This window comes from Desmodus rotundus, chromosome 5 (genome assembly GCF_022682495.2).
Source record: "Desmodus rotundus isolate HL8 chromosome 5, HLdesRot8A.1, whole genome shotgun sequence".
Taxonomy (NCBI): domain Eukaryota; kingdom Metazoa; phylum Chordata; class Mammalia; order Chiroptera; family Phyllostomidae; genus Desmodus; species Desmodus rotundus.
Window position 1 is genome coordinate 132,633,566 of NC_071391.1, and position 17,421 is coordinate 132,650,986.

General features: G+C 45.0%; 1 pseudogene; it reads left to right on the top strand.

Moving 5' to 3' along the window:
- The first annotated feature begins 1,924 nt into the window (after nucleotides 1–1,924).
- LOC112298078 (small ribosomal subunit protein eS4, X isoform-like) lies at nucleotides 1,925–4,001 on the top strand (annotated as a pseudogene).
- The last annotated feature ends 13,420 nt before the right edge of the window (nucleotides 4,002–17,421 follow it).

The window sequence follows — 17,421 nt, forward strand, 5'->3', positions numbered from 1 at the left end:
CATTTGAAGAAATTAGCATGTAAATAATCTCCTTTTCATGCTTTTGAGACATAATATAGTATAGTAGGTGAAATTATAATCTAATATAGCTACTAATGATTTGTTATTACAGTATTTTTCCAACTACAGTACATACCCATTATAGATTAGAAAAAAGAAAATAAAAATTATACATAATTCTACCACTCAATAAATATTCACTGAACTTATATATTAACATAGATAACTACTATTAACATTTTAATGTACATCCTTCTTGTTTTTAAAATTGGAATTACTAACATATTTTAGATTGCTATATTTGTTTAATAATGTATTATAAACATTTTCTTACATCATTAAACATTAATTAAATATAACTGTCATATAGATATATCATAATTTAATCAATCTGCTATTGTTAAATATTATTTGCAGTTTTCTGTTATTTCAAGTAAAATTGCCTGAAACATCATATTATATAAATATGGTTATACATAAATTATTTTTGTTATGATAAATTTCTAAAAGTGAATATTAGGTTAAAAATGAGTCTTAGGTTAAAGGCTCTGAATATTTTTATGGATCTCAGTAAGTATTGCTTTTTGGAAAGATGTCTCATTTTATGTTCCTATCAATAATTTGAAAGAGCCCCTTGCTCCATATCTTTGGCAATACAGAATATTATCATTTTTTATGCTTTTGAATTTGGTTGACAAAAAATATGATACAGTGTAGGTACTCACTTATAGACTTAACTCTGGGCTTCGATCAGAACACAGAAGTGTAGAAGGAAGCCTTGTCAGTCTCTCTCATTGCTCTAAAGACTACTTTTAGATTGAAGCCTTTTTGTTAACCCATTCAACAAATGTTTTCTGAGTGCCTCTTCAGAAAGGGAAAAAAATTAGTATGTAAATTTGATCTTTGGTAACTTAATAATACTGCTTCAGTGGTGGCACATTAGCACTGTTGCGCCAGGGAGCTCTCCTGTTTTATCCTATTATCTCCTCTCCTTGTAGCTGGGTGCCCACTCCTTTTCCCTTTTCTTCCGCAGACAGCCTTTCTAGCGTGTTTAATGGATGTTATACGTGCATGCTTCCTTGAAGAACATGTAGTGTTGTGTGGTTATGAATTTTTGTTTTTAACTTACATGAGTTTTATTCACAAATCTTGCATTATCTTACATTTTTTACTACTAAACACTATATTAAAAAAATTAAGCTCTATCCTTACAGTTTAGATTTTTGCCTCTAATTACCGCAAAAATTCCACAGTGTACAGCTGAGGTCCAGACAAGGAGGAAAATGTTTGTGCTCAATTCATGGCATGATCAAGTGAACATTTATGTGTTACTATTTGAATAAAGGAGATTATGATTAGTTATGTGTTTACATATGTCTGTAATGAGTCTATATGTTTCTGAGAGGGTTGCAAGAACTTCAGGAATGTTCAAATTAGTAGCACCTGCTTAGAGCTCCGGTAGTCCTGGGGGAGGTAAGACTGTCTTTGCACCCTGCATATACATCCGGTGGGGCATGTGCATCACACCACTGACCTTGGGTAGGGGCGTGGGTGTAGGTACTGTGGTGTGCTTCTCCCATCCTGCCATGTGGTATTGTAGCCAGGAATACAACACTACCTTGTGCCTTGTATCTTGAGTTTCATTCACAATGTCTGACATCTGTGAGCCACTCAGAAAATATGTTGAATGGCCCAATGAAAAGGAATCAGAGATTAACCTTACAGCAATAGAATAGGGAGACAAGGATCCCTAGTGCCTAAGCAATGAGGGATTTCGAAGTGAACAATCAAGCAAACAAACAAACTTGTAATTCCAGATACAGAATTTCCACATGTCTTTTTGTCCTTTGTGAGTATTTACAAAATACACTTCTGGGGCAGAGTATCCAGGTCAGTGCACCACAGCCTACAAACCTTTGGAGCAATGGAAAGACGCTGTCCTCTCTCTGTGCCTAGCGCCACACTGGCTTGTGGTACCAAGAAGCATCTGAAGCGGGGAGCAGCTCCAAAGCATTGGCTGCTGGATAAAATGACCAGTGTGTTTGCTCCTCGGCCATCCACGGCCCCCACGAGCTGGAAGGCTTCAGTACTCCCTAACAGGAGATGAAGTAAAGCAGATCTGCAGGCAGCGGTTTATTAAGATTGATGGCAAGGTCCCAACGGAGGTAACCTGCCCCGCTGGTTTTATGGATGTCATCAGCATTGACAAGACCAGAGAGAATTTCAGTCAGATCTATGACACCAACGGTCGCTTTGCTGTTCGTCATATCACACCTGAGGAGGCCAAGTACAAATTGTGCAAAATGAGGAAGATCTTGGTGAGCACCAGAGGAATCTCTCATCTGGTAACCCATGATGCTTGCACCATCCACTACCCTGATCCTGTCGTCAAGGTGAAGACCACCATTCAGGCTGATTTGGGGGCTGGCTAAATTGCTGCTTTCATCAAGTTTGACACTGGTAACCTGTGTAAGGTGTTCGGAGGTGCTAACCTGGGGTCACCAACAGAGAAAGACTCTGGTTCTTTTGACATAGTTCATGTGAAAGTTGCCCACGGCAACAGCTTTGTCACCCAGCTCTCCAATATGTTTGTTATTGGCCAAGGCAGGGAACCATGGATTTGCCTTCCCCATGGAAAGGGTATCTGCCTCCCCATTGCTGAATAGAGAGACAGGAGACTGGCAGCCAAACAGTGAAATGAGCTCTAGGTGACATAATGGGAAGAGCCTTTGTGCTTAGTTAAAGACAATACAGCATGAAAGAAAAGAATCCTACTCTCCCTAGTCATTTTCCAGTTAGGTAAAACTGACAAGCTGAAGCTAATGAAATATGCATGAAATTGACATGTGCCATTTATATGTCCAGGTATGTAAGGCCAGTGTGCCACCTCCAAGCTCTCTTTTCCCTTCCCTGGCAACCAGGTCATGTGTTCCAGGTTGTGCAGCTATGTGATGGCAAAGCATTAGATAGTCTTGGAACTGTTTGGAGAGAGATGCCCCTCCCACTCCTGCCAGTCCACACTGGGAGGGAGTTTGGGAGTGTTGGAGAGGGGATTACATGTTCAGCAACATGACCAGGAAGCCCTTATGAGATGTTTCAGTTGGGAGCCAAAAGCCTGAAGAAAGTGAGGGAATTCAGGCACCTAGGACAGGTGTATTCTCAAGAGACAGAGCAGCAAGTACAAAGGCCCTAAGGTGGGACTGAGTTTGGTGTGTTAAAGGAAGCAGGACAAAGTGAGGGTGGGTGAAATGAGGAAGTGATAGAGATAAGGCCACACCAATGTCTGGAGGTGGGGGAGAAAAAATTGTGTAAGGTCTTAAGGTCATTGTAAGGACTTTGGCTTTCACTTGGAGTGACATGGGGGACATTGGAGAGTTATCATACTGGAGTGACGTGATCTTACTTATATTTAAACAACATTGAGAATAGACCAAGGGAAGCAAAGGGAAGAGGCAGGATGTGCCATCAGGAGGCGACAGCCATGATCCAGGCAGGGGATGGTGGGGGCCTGAATTAGGGTGACAACAGTAGAAGTTGTATGAGGCAGTCAAATTCCTGGTGTACTTTGAAGGCAGAGCCAATAGAATTATGGATCAGAGTATGAGAGAAAAACCAGGATGACTCCATGGTTTTTGACCTGCGTAACTGGGAGAGTGGAGTTGCTGTTTGTCAAGATGGGGAAGACTGCAGGAGGAGCAAGTCTGGGAGGCTGTCAGGAATTCAGGTTTGGATGGGTTTGGTTCGAGATGCCCATGGGACATGCAAGTGCTGATAAAGGGAGATGTCACCAGGGCGCATTGGCCAGGAGACTGGCCTGGTGAGAAGGACAGAGATGATGACACTCTTTACCTGGGACGTGGAGGTCCAGGTTCTCTAAGAAGAGACTGAAAGAGTAAGAGCATTGGGGAGCCTGTTCCATGACTTTTGTTGGGCAGGCTGGTCTGGAATTGGGTTTCCCAATTACTCCGATTAAGCTGAGTTTCTCTAAAACTAGCTGTTGATCCAGCAGCAAATACATTTCCATGTGAGCACTCCCCCTTGGGTAGTGAAAATGTCAGACTTTCATAGTGTTTGTGTGAAAAATCATCTAAAACCACCATTCTCAAAGCCTCTGCCTCCTTGAGTCTGGGATTCAGATCTCAGGGATGAACACCAAAAGTAATTTTAAGGCAAGACAATTTATATTTATTCCTGCAGCATAAAATATTGCGTTTTCACATCAAAGTTATGTTTGGTTTCTAAATCTGTTACCATAGCAAGAACTATATTCCCCAGCTTTCCCTGGTTGCATTGTTTATATTTCTTAACCAATAACATCTAAACCTTTTTTTTTTATCTCACTTGGAACTTCTGTTTATTTCAAGCTTTTGCTTTATGAAACATTTATATATCGTGTGCATGAACTTTATATGGGGGAATCTTAGATGCCACCCGTCTTCATTTTGAAGTGACTAATGTCAGCCTTACACCAGGTGCCACATATTCCACTCCTAATTGTCGCACATGTGTTGAACTTGACAGCACCCTGTCCATGGCTGGTAAACAGTGATTCATTCCGTATGCTCCAGTTCTGTACAAGTGTTATTTTTGAGACTTAGAACTCACTGAATGCTTTGTCAGTTGTTATTCCTGTTTATCTCCCTGTTCATTTACATGATTCCTTACTTTGTGGACTCATTTTAAAAAATATTTTATTTATTTATTTATTTTAGAGAGCAGAAGGGAAGGAGAATGAGAGAGAAACGTCATTGTGTGGTTGCCTCTCGAGCACCCCCACTGGGGACCTGGCCTGCAACCCAGGCATGTGTCTTGACTGGGAATCAAACCAGTGACCCTTTGGTTCGCAGGCTGGTGCTCAATCCACTGATCCACACCGGCCAGGGCTCATTTTGTTTTTTTAACTTCTTCCTGGCCTCCTGTTTTTGATTTCCTCTGTTCTCTTATTCATCAGGGAGGGGAAGTTGAACGTGCTGCACGAACCTGCCATGCCAGCTCAGGGAAAGCTGTGCTTCTCCCACTGAAACGAAGGGCTCGGCGTTGCTTCCTTGACCTCTGCAAGTCACACAACTCAGGGGCTTCTCTGGGTGGCCCCAGGTAAAACGTTAGGAGGAGGTTTCATTTGAATAAACTGAAATGCTCTGTATTGGAGTCATACCGGAGCGCAAAGCCTTGATCAGTCCAGAATCGACAATGAAGTTGAGGGAGCCAACCACAAGTCTCCAAGGCCCTTGATTCCAGAGACGAGAAGAGGCCATTTCTCAGATCAGTGTTAACGTGTTGAGTAGGGCCCCTGTGTGTGCTTGTGTCTACCGTGTTCTACGCTGGGGTGCCCAGCTGAGGGGCAGACAGGGGCCGGAATGCAGCTGCTGGGCTACCATGCAACTACTTTTGATGGTTAATTTTATGTGTCCACTTGACTGGGCCAGGGGTTGCCCAGATATTTGGCCACACGTTATTCTGTGAGGGACTTTCTGGATGAAGTTAACATTTGAATCAGTAGAGTGAGTAAAGCAGATTGCCCTCCCAAATGTGGGTGCGCTTCATCTAATCAGATGAAGACCTGAATAAACAAGAAAACCAAGTAAGGGAGAATTTGCTCTCGGCCTGATTGGCTTCCAGCTGGGACGTTAGTCTTCTCCTGCCGTCAGAGTTGGACTGGAACTTACACCACCAACTCTCCTGGTTCTCAGCCCAGGGACTCTGACTGGAGCTATACCATTGGTTCTCCTGGATCTCTAGCTTGTAGACAGATGTTGGGACTGCTCAGCCTCCCTAACAATGTGAGCTAATTCCTTCTAAAGAGATACAGTAATACACTACTTGAGACACCACCCATGGAAGAGGTGCCTTCTGCTCATTCACACAATGTTTCCCTCTGGAATAACCAAGGCTCTGGCAGTGGATGTAGAGTTGGGTGTGAAGATGTAGGAAAGGGGCTGATATGTGTAATTTGAACATTTATAAGGGGCGAACCAAGAAAACTGGGATTATCTTCTGGAGGGTGGGCCTCTTGTAGCACATACAGGTTCCCCCACTAGGGGAGTGTCCTAGGGACCCATCTGTATCAGTGTACCTGCCGGCGTTGCTGTGAGAAGCTGCGTTTGGCTGCAATGAATTTTTTTGGAAACTCTTTCAATGCATTTGCCCTTTTCATGATGGGTGATTTATGAGCACTCCTGCCCACACCTCACTGATTGTTTAGCAGTTTTTGACCAAAAATGGCATGACTCCCATGCTCCATATCCCTCCCCCCCAGTCACCTGATATCACCCTGAGCAATTTTTTTTGTTTCCCTGGATGAAAAAATTCCTCAAAGGGAAATGTATTGCCCATGTGGAGAGGTGAAACAAAAAACAGCAGAAGCACTAAAAGGCATCAAAATCAACGTGTTCACAAGCAGTTTTGAGCAGTTGAAAATATGTCTTGATAGGTGCATTGCATGAAATGGAGAGTACTTTGAAGGTGACTGAAGTTTAAACATGTAAGAATAAATACACAATTTTTTATACATAAATTCCAGGTTTATTTGGGTCCCCCCTCGTAAGTCCCCCTCCACTCCCATGTAGCTTAGAGTTTGGTGGTTGTTTACAGCTCCTGCCTCAGCATGAATCACAGTCCTGGTGATTTTGCAACTCCAGAGGGATGGGAACTATTAAGGGTGTTAGTTTCTCTGTTAAATTCCTGATGTACTTGAGAATACCTTTACTGGTCAGAGAGAGATACAGTAAAATAGCAATGAGTGATATCCAGAAAAAATACTCACACTTTGTGTTTTGGTGGGGCAATGGGTGCTTTTTAAAACATGTTTCCTTCACTGTTTTACTTTGTTTACTCAGTTTCACAAAGAGATATGACTGCTGCTTGTCATTCTTATTACAAAGGCACAGAAACAGAGCCGCAGAGGGACACTTGGGTAGCCCTGTGGCTGGGCGGTGGCTAGAGGTCAGGCTTGTTCTCCAGCTGGGTTTCTGTCTGGGCTCCTGAGCTCTTTCCAGCCATCCTTGCAGGCCTGACAGAACACTTAGTACATGAGTATCTTCTTTCTAAGCATTTCATTTCTTAGAAAAAGTAGAATAGTATAATCAAGAGCATGATTTCCCTAAAGAACAGACACCGGAGAGCCTGGCTGGTGCAGATTTCTTTTTTCCCCCTGAGAAAATGACCATGTTTATTGAGGTTGTAATTATATGTTTTAATTCAGTTCTCTGCTCTCACTGTCCAAAGTCTCTTCTCAGCGCTGTAAAGGTAAGAATCCGCACGTACACAAGTGCGCGTGCGCACACACTCTCGACTCAGGACTATCTTGTTCAGGGTTTTCTGGCACTGTACTCGGACTGCACCTGCTGCGGCACCATCATATAACACAGGTCACTGCAGGAGAGGGTAACTGTGAGCTACTATTTGCCTGACACAGTGTCCTCAAAACACGAACTACTGTTGCTGCTCATTCACCGTGGGGTAGTGAAGGAAGAGCAGTGATACTAGGATGCACTTGAGAGTTCTTTGTGCCCTGGGGAGAAGATGAAAGCCAATGAACCAAAGAACCGAGGTTTTGTTGTAGTTTTGTTTTTAGCTGCTGCCTTTACTTTTACATAACCTTTCCTCTGGGGCATTTAATGCAGCTTGCAGCAACAGCATCATCCTCAGCCCCAGCTCTGGAAAGACCACCTCGGAGGAAGGCTGTATTATATGGGTGATTATTCCTAACAGATTCCTCAACCATTTCTTAAAGTTTTGTGATATTCACACATCCTCCCAAGAGGGTTAGTTGAAGTTCTAGGCCAAGAATGTTTAGGAGAAAACCGTAGAAGCAGGTCATCGGTTAACCCTTCAGAATTTTCTTTACCTGACATTGTTGCTTACCCCAAATCCAATTCTAGGTCTCAAGGCTTCACCCTGTGAGGAACAGGAAGGAGAGTGAAGACTCCTGGGCTCCAGTGACCTTTCATCCTCCTTAAGGAGACCAGACGTTCAGGAATAAAGGAGTGGTTGAGCGCTGTTTACCTAGTCACACGCTCCCTCGATATGACTGAGGCTTGACGAAGTCCACAGTAGAATTTCCTGCAAACTGAGGAATTCCTAAATTTTAAGGAATTTCCTCTAGTTCATCAAACTTCTATTTGCCATTGGTTTAGGTCAGCGCTTTTCAAACTTGGATGTTCTTATTAATCACCTGGAGATCTTGTCAAAAGGTGGATTCCCATTCAGTAGTTCTGGAGTGGGGACAGAGACCCTCGATTTCCAATGAGGCCTTTGGTGAGGCTAAGGCTGCTGGTCCACAAATCACACTATGAATAGTAAACGCCCAGAGCAAAGTTAATCTCTCAGGACCTCAGTTTCTTTCCTGCTCTTTCTCTTCATGCCACCACTGTGCGAGTGGCTTGTACTCCTTATCGCTACCATTTCCAGTCTCATTCTCCATCTATTGCTGCAAGTGTACGTAAGATTGGTCTTCTGTCACTCAAACCTGCTTTGAGTTTACTTGGCCAACTTTAAGTGGCCTAGCTGGTTCTTCTCCAAGTCCCCAAAAGATGTCACTTTCAGGTTCCAAGGAACTTGGAATGAGTGTCCCCAAAAGTGGAATTCCTCAGCTATGCTGAATATTTCTCCAGAGACTGTGGTGGTCTTTGTCTCTCCTCCTTCTTGCTGAGGAATGTCATCTCACAGTGTATCAAAGGTAGCGGTAGCCCCAGAATCTTATTCACAGCCCCTTACGGCGAGGCAAATAGGATTCATACGACACTCTCAGGTTTTCCAAAGACCCAGAAATCAATGCATAACTTAGGTTGTTGCCATGACTCTCTCTGCAAAGAGAACAAATAAAAATCGAGTGGGGCAGGCAGGCGGCACAGAGACCCTGTATGCTGTTCTACTGACTGATTACATCAGAATCAGCCAAGAAGCGGCCTTCAAATACACATTTCCAGGGGCCTCACCCCAAGCCAATTGGATCAGCATACCTGGGGGAGGGGTGTGTTGTTATAAAGCATGGAGTGGCTAGGGGCTTGCTCTGCTGATGAGCAAATAGGAAACACCCTCCATTTTTCCAGGCACTAAAAGAGTGACTGAGTACCTACTACGGGTGAGACATAACACAAACACAGTTCCTCCCTTCTTACCTTTCCCAGCTGAAAGTGGAAAGTAAACAAAATAGAAATAATTGCAAATGATGAGTGTTAGGAAAGAAAAAAAACATGGTGATGGACTCCCAGTGAAGCAGTTGGTCCTTTAGATGACCTGATTGGGGGGGGGGCAGTGGCACTGAGCCTGTGACATGGAGGGGTGGGGACTACCCTGCAGCACAGTGGTGCTGAGGCTGAGAGTGTCGCATGTGACTCTCCCTGGGGAGAGAGCATTCTCTAGCAACTTCTGTAGATGCTACCAGAAAAACCAAAGAAACAATTTATAGCTCCCTTCCCTGCAAATTAATCGGAAACAAGAGATTCTTTTCCAGGTGGCAAAGGCAAAAGACTCTCTTTCTGCCACCTTCGGAGCCTGTTTGCTCTGTTGCTAAAGCCAAAAGCTGGGGTCTCACTGAGTACGTTATTGAAGCCTCCTATGCTACTCCTGAAAGGCTGCCTGGACGGTGGGGGCTGAGAGCCATCCGCAGAAGCCCCGCACTCCGCCTGTTTCTTCTGGTGAAGGTGACCATCAGGATGACAGCCGCGTTCACCGTGTGACTCTTGCCTAAGCCTCGGACTCCTTGTCTGCGCAGTGGCTGAGAATGCCTGTCCCATAGTTCAGGAAGATTTCACACCTCGTCCATGGCAGTCCTTGTCCAGTCACATGTGACCATGGTACTTTGGAAGGGGCCATTCTGAGAGACAATGAGCGCACCTCAACTTTTGCTCTGTCACTTATCATTTTCAATTATATGGTGGCTTATTATAGCCCCAAATCCCAGGGGATATTAATGCTGCCAGATTGTTTGTCTGCTGCAGAGAAGTCTTCCTAGTCAAACTGGCACACCCTCGGGGCAGCTGATTTTTGTGTTAGGCAAAAAGCAATCTTAATGAACAAATGTGTGAAGAGGCATTTTCACTTGTGAGACTCTTAACCATGTCTGCGTCAGACAGCCTCGCGGAGGGACTGAACGCTCCCAGCTGCTGTGGGGGCGGGTCTGCGCGGGCGCAGGGCCCGTGCCCTTGGAGTGTGCCTGGCAGTTCAGGCTTGTTAGGCGGTTCCTGCTTTTAGCACTTCTCTTTTCTTCCTTAACTCCTGGGGTTACAGCTTCTCAAAGACACTTCAAGTGACCAGGGCAGGCAGGCAAGACAGTAGTAGACTTCTGGGATGTTTGTGATCTGTCGCTTTCCCATTTAACCATCCCTGCAGGAGGTGGCTTTCACGCTTTTCCTGAGTTCACACCAGAATCTGGGCACCCCAGAGTGCTGAGCCTCAGACGCACCCTCACGACCTTTGCTGCGCTCCCGCAACACTTGCCAGGTGGGGTAGAGGGTTCATGGGTGAATAAGACAGCTCCCTGCCCTCCAGAAAGAAAAAGAACCAATAGGTATCCAACTAGCTATAATAAAAGAAAGACTATGATAACTACAACAATACAGATAAAAAAGAAGTGCTTTGTTATGAATGGTGCTGTATTAGTTTCCCATTGTGGCCACAGATTGAGTGGTTTAAAACAACAGAAATGTATTATCTCACAGGAGGCCAGAAATCTGACATGGGTCATACATACGGGACTAAAATCAAGGTGTTGGAAGGGCCGTGTTTCCTCCAAACGTTCAAAGGACAGTCTGTTCCTCGACTCTTCCAGTTGCTAGTGGCTGCCAGCATTCCTTTACTCGTGGCCTCACCACGCCAGTCCCTGCCTCTGTGGTACCAGTGCCTTCTCCTCTGTCCGTGAAACCTCCCTGTGCCTCTCTCCTATAAGAATCGATGTGACGTCGTTTAGTGCTCCCTGGGATAAGATAGGATGATTGTTCTGTCTCATGAGCCTTCACATAACCACGTCTGCAAAACCCCTCATTGCCACGTCAGGTAACATTCGCAGGTTCCAGGCGTTAGCACGTGGATATCTTCTGGGAAGTCATTCTTCAGGTGCCACCGTCATTCTTCCACTCCCTTCCCCCAGTCGCGTAGAGCTGTGATGTCCAGTGTGGTAACCACTAGTCACATGTGGCCATTGAGCACTTAAAATGTGACTTGTCTGAACTGAGATGTGCTGTCCGTGTACCACACATGCTAGATTTTGAAATCTTACTACCAAAAAATGCAAAGCATCTCATTAATTTTTTTATGTTGATTACCTATTGACATAACATTTTTGATATATTAGGTTATATAAAATATATTATTAAAATTAGCCCTGGCTGGTGTGGCTCAGTGGATTGAGTGCTAGCCTGCAAACCAAAGTGTTGCTGGCTTGATTCCCAGTCAGGGCACAAGCCTGGATTGCAGGTCAGGTCCCCATAGGGAGTGTGGGAGAGGCAACCACACATTGATGTTTGTCTCCCTGTCTTTCTCCCTCTCTTCTCCTCCCTCTAAAAATGAATAAATAAAATCTTAAAATTAGTACCACCTGTTTCTTTTTGCTTTTTCAATGCAACTCCTGGAAAAATTCTAATTACCCCCGTGCCTTACATTTGTGGTTTGTACTGTATTTCTAGTGGACGGTGTTCTACACCATCTACAACAGTAATCCTCAAACTACTGCACAGCAGAATCACAAGGGGAGTTTGTAAAAGTGCCGATGTGCATGATGCATCCCAGACTTGTTAAATCCAAACCCCTAGGGAGAGGCCCAGGCATCAGCGTGTTTTAAACCTGCAAGCGATTCCAATATGCAGCCAAGGTTGCGAATCCATGGCGTAGAGACCAGGAGGACGGTTAGCAGTCAACACAGCATGACCTACAGAGTCATGGGTAATGCTAGTTCCACAGCAGCTGCTTCCATGAGCCAGAAGACATCTGGGACCTCAACATTCTGAGGGGCAGTCTGGCAGTTAGCTCAGCCCTTCCCTGGCAATTTCTGTCATAGTACTTGGCAGGACAAAATACAATAAAAGCCAGAAAGCTCTTAAATGGTCCATCTGGGGGGCTGGATCAAGGCAAAGTACTTCCACAGCGGCTTACAGTGGAAGTGTGTTTTAGAGGCTTCCCACAGGGAGATGTACAACCACCAGCGGTTTCCGCTGCTCCGGGAATTCCCGGCTATTCCCAGCTCCACACCATGGCCGTGTTCTCTGGATCCAGACTCCACATTAGGTAACAAAACTAAAGTCCAATGCACTTCTGCTAAGTTTTGAAGTATTGCCCAGAAAATTGGTCCTTGGTGGGCAGGACAAAGTGTTTCAGTCACTGCTTGTGTTACTTAGTACAGATATCACAATGAGATGAACCTCAGCTTTTTTCCTGCAGTGTGATTGCTTATATCTGGCATCATCAGTGAATAAATCCATCACCTGAGTGTATTTTGAGCACTTGGGATAATTTTAACTCGTTAAAACACCATATTATACTTCTTTTAAACAGTATTGAAATTTTTTCTACACTGCGCAGCACTCCTCTGACTTCCAAAATAGCAGATACTAAACATTAATTAATATTTTCAAAAGAAAGAGGTCTTGAATATGTGTTGTGGGTGGCAAGACATTCCAAATAAGGAGGATAAAAACATCTCAACAGAAGCCTCTAGCAGGCTTGTTCCCTGCCCTTTCCCCCTTTCTTTACTGAGTGTTAACGCTAGGGTAGGAAGTGGTCACCCGTCACGGGGTTTAGGGGCTGGCAGGGGGAGAAAACATTACAGGGTTTGTGACCAGTGACAAGACCTCCCTCCCCCTTTTGTCCCTTCCCTCCTTCTTCTCTTTGTGTGTGTGTGTGTGTGTGTTACACATATACACACTGTTGATCTCTGCACACCACAGGCTTGGATGCATGGGCCCACTTATATGTGGACTTTTTCCCAATAAATACGTACAGGACCATAAGTGTATCTCCTCTTCCTTATGATTTTCTTAATAATGCTTTCTTTTCTCTAGCTTGCTTTGTTGTAAGAGTATAGTATACAATACATAGAATATGCAAAATATGTGCTAATTGTTTCTGTTATCAGTAAGGCTTCCTGTTGGCAGTAGGCTCTTAGCAAAGTTTTCGAGCAGTCAGAAGTTATACAGGATTTTTGACTGTGTGGATGTGGGGGAGGGTTGGCAGCCCTAACCCCTGTGTTGTCAAAGGGTCACTGTGTATATATGCATATGCATACATACATGTCTACATATATGTACATACAGTATATATGTATTAGGTAACTTACAAAGATACACACAGAACAAGGTAAAAAAAGAAATTGGGGAGGAAATTTGAAAGTAAGAAAAGTATGGAAGTCAGATTAGTCAAGAAATTATAGTCCTTGAGTCTTGTCTCAGTAGCTGAGTGTGGCCACAAGTTTGGATCTGACTTCCCAGCAGCCAGTGCAGAGAGAATACACAACCAACTGCATAATTCACAGTATCTGTAAGAGTAAAACCTGAGTTGCCAAGAAACCCCATGGGCTAGGCTGCAGTATCATAATAAGGAATTGTGGGATATACTCAGCAATGTCCTCAACAGCATCTCTTATTGCACCGAAAAGTTCTGTATGGCACGACAGAAGTCTCTAGAGTAGGAGAAAATACAAAAGAAAGAATATTACCTTCTAGCTGAAGCTAAAGTTTCTGCTGGGATTGGGATGGGTTAGTCTGAGCTTCCACCTATAATTTTGGTTCAACATTCCATTTTAGGTGCCGAGCTAGAGGTATGCCCTGAGGTCATGGGAGTGGAGAAGGATGCTCACCGTTGCCTACACTGGAGAAGCATGGGCCGATGCCAGGGACCCGGAGGAGAGGGTGCCCATGGGGAGATCCAGTGGAAAAGGCAGGGAAGGCATTCCACATGCGAGACAATAGCATCAACAGGACACAGAGGGTGGAGAGTGCCAATAGGGAGCTCTGGCAGTTGGCAATGGAAAAATATAGAAGGCAAGGTGTGGTGGGAGGTGGAGCTGGAGAAGTAGGCAAGGGCCAGACTGTGCTCACCTTTATGTGCTTCGCTAAGGACATCTGCAGAAAGATACTGACATGTCACTGACAGGTTTAGACGGGGGAGCTGTGTCTGCTGACGTTTGCATTAACGGACAATAAATCTCCCCCAAGCTCAGTGGCTTAAACAACAATCACATATTCTCGCACGCAAATCTGTGAGTCTGAGAGGAGAAGGTGGTCACACCTCAGGGTGCGGGTCTTCAGGTTGCCTGGGGTGAGCCTGTGTGGGGCCCAGGCTGAAGGAACCACAGCTATTTAAAGTTAGCTCTTCTGGAAGGGAAGTGTGGAAGGACTGGAGGGTGAGTAGACAGACAGAGGTCTCTGGAGGCCTTATCAGAGAAGGGACACACCCTTAGATACGCCCACATTCCATTAGGAAAGCAAGTCCTGTGGGCAAGGACTGAGGAGGGGAGATGCACTCTGCCCCTCAGTGGGAGCTGCTGCAAAGTCGCGTGCTAGAGTGGTAGGAATTACACAGGGCGGGGTGTGAAGAATTATGAGCAATGTTTCTACCTTAGGAGTGAAGCAGCTGGACTTGACTTTTTAGATGGTTTACTTGGGTAGTTGCATGGAAAGCAGATTTGAAAGAGGCGATGCTGGAGTAGAAGGCCCTCTGTTAAATGACTGTTTATTTTTTGTCTTTTTTTAATAGCCAAGTGAAGTTCCTGGCACCACACATGACCTTAGCAACATAAAGAAACATTATTCATTTAATAATTATCCTGATCAATGACCAAAATTAGAAACTGTGGGGACTAAAATAAATTAATATTTTTTCTCCCACCTTCTAAGCTCTTCCAGCTGGACCATTAATGAAATTAACAAACAGATTAACAGAAGAAAATAAAACTTTAATCCATGCTCATGGGAAATTAACACGTGCATGAAAATCCCAAAGGCAGTGAGGCAACATTGAGTATACACGGCATTTGGACAAAGGAGAAAAGGAGGAAATGGGTGTTTAGAAGTGTGAATGGGTGACTTACAGGTAGATGAGGAAGATAAGAACACACATAGCAAATTCTTTCCTGGTGACAGAAACACTGGGACACTGGGGTATCTAGCTACCAAGCTGCCCGGGGCCTCCTGTAATCCAAGTTAGGCTAAGAGAACATCCTAGGTTTTCTATGTGAATTTCTTGAGGAGGAAAGGAGGGTCAAAGGTTCTTTACGTGGTTTTTTTTTTCCCCCAACAGTTTAAAATCAATATCCCCAAAAGGCAAAACTTCTGGTCCCCTACAAAACACTAAAACCTCATCAAGGTGGTGTGGACCAGCAGTGAGCAGCTGCTAGTGTACGTACATTTGTGGAGAAATTTATCTTGGGTTTCTTTCTTCCTTGTCCCCCCCCGCCCTCCGCCACACACACACAAGTTTAATTCCTCCTGTCAGCCATCCATCTGCCTTACAATATCTACTGAGGTGGCAACTCATCCGAGAGAGTTAGCAGTGAAGGGGGCGGATTGTTTTGTTTTAGAATAGGACTCTTGAAGAACAAACCTGTGATGGAGAAAAGAAAAAAGATGTAAAGATTGCTATTACCAATTAAAAGGCTGCCCAAATGTAGTATCAGTAATGACAAAGTTGCATTTCTGCAGTAATTTGATAAAGCACTTCATGTACATTATCTCATTAGCTGCCAGAGGTTAGATGATTTGTTCAAAGAGAACTACCAAGTGGCAGAGATGGGACTCAGATTTTTCTGACTTGTATTTTCCCTTCCTGTGCCAAAAGTGGCCTTAGAAATTGTGTTGAGGAGAACCTTCTGTGTGCATGAGAGAAGGGAGGTGTCAAAGGAGTACTGTGCTGGACATAGTGAAACAGGGAAGGAAGACTTTATTCGACAATATTGCAATGGGAGGGAGAGAAGGAGGGAAGGGGAGAGAGAAAAGAGGAAAGAGAGAGACACTGAATTGAACTCCAGTGACATAAAAAGGCAGGAGGGTGCTTAAGCCCTGGGATGAGCTATTGGGAACGTAAGGGAGGCCTTCGGGAGTGGGAGGAGTTGTTGGTCAGTGTGTCCAGGCCATCGGTGTTTGCTAATCACTCATTGAAGTTAGGCTTCTACCCTTCCAGATTGGGATATAGTGGCCCTATCTTCCTTGATGGTTCCATTTCCAAGGGATGGCTTCCCTGCCCTTAAGAAATATGCCTGGGAGGTAAAACTGGCGAGAAGCTGGGAGATTTACATCTCAAGTGCGGAGAAATAATTTACAGTGGAAAGTTTTCTAAAGTAAATGCTCTAAGTAAAGGGTGGTCAGGGCCCTATAGGCACCAAGAAACCTGTCTGAAGTTTAGTGAAGCTGAGGGGAACTTGAAGGTCAGAGGGCAGCACCACTTTTCCTTGCTCTGCACGAGGCCGGGTCTCAGAAGTTTCCAACTGATCATCTCTTACTGGGGGCTGCTTAATCAGGGGATGCACAGGGATGAGCTGGTGGATGATTGCCGCTGCACCCTGGTTTCATGAAGCTCCACAGGGGTAAATCCTTGCAGTTTTCTGACTCTGTGTCCATCCTGGAGAAGACGGCTTTCACCTAAATGACATGCCCAGGACCAAATGCACCCAGTTCTTCAGGATTCCATGTGACTTCCCAAGAGGCTAGAATGGGGTGAGTGGAAGAGACTTTTGCAGCCCAAAGATGGAACCCAGAGGCACAGGACACCCATTTCAGAAATTACCATCATAAAAAGCGAACCAGTAAGTCCAGCAGCTCTGCAGCACAGAGGAAAATGGAAATCTCCTTGGCTGGCATTTCGGCTTGCCTGAGGGGCAGCGCTGTGCTCAGAGGGGAGGTGACCTGACCTTAAAATCCAGGCCTCAGGAAGTAGGAGAAGAAGGTATTTTATTTTTCTTTTAAGGCTTTGATGTTTTCCATTTAAAAATTTAAAAGATCCAGTTGCTTCCCCTGAAGCTTCTTAGCAAAGTAGTGGGTTTTTAGAAAAGACAGAGATGGGGGAGGGGGCTGGTCTCCAAAGATCAGTGCCTTGAAGCCTCTCTTTCCCCTTTGCAGAGCATTAGGATTTTTTTCAACGTTCCTTCCCTAACATCACCCCACCCCCTTTTTTCCCACCGATCTTTTCTTTCATTCTCTAAAGTACAAACAGACGGTTACCCCTCAGGTCGTGCTACCCTTCTCTCCTGAATCCCAATGCCTCCAAATACCAAGCTTCTCTCATTTTGGTCGGCAGATGTTTTCCCCTGCCTGGTGAGCAACCTGGTGTGCAGTGGAGGGAGCTTCTCTGGCCACACGGTGGCGCACTCGAGCCTCCCAAAGCCCTACCCGCTACTCCCCCAACCCGCCCCACCCGCGTCCCAGCGCCGGAGCTAGCCGCGCCCCCGACCTTCCCCGGCGGGATAGCGGGGAGCGCGCCTCCGGAGCCCGGGAG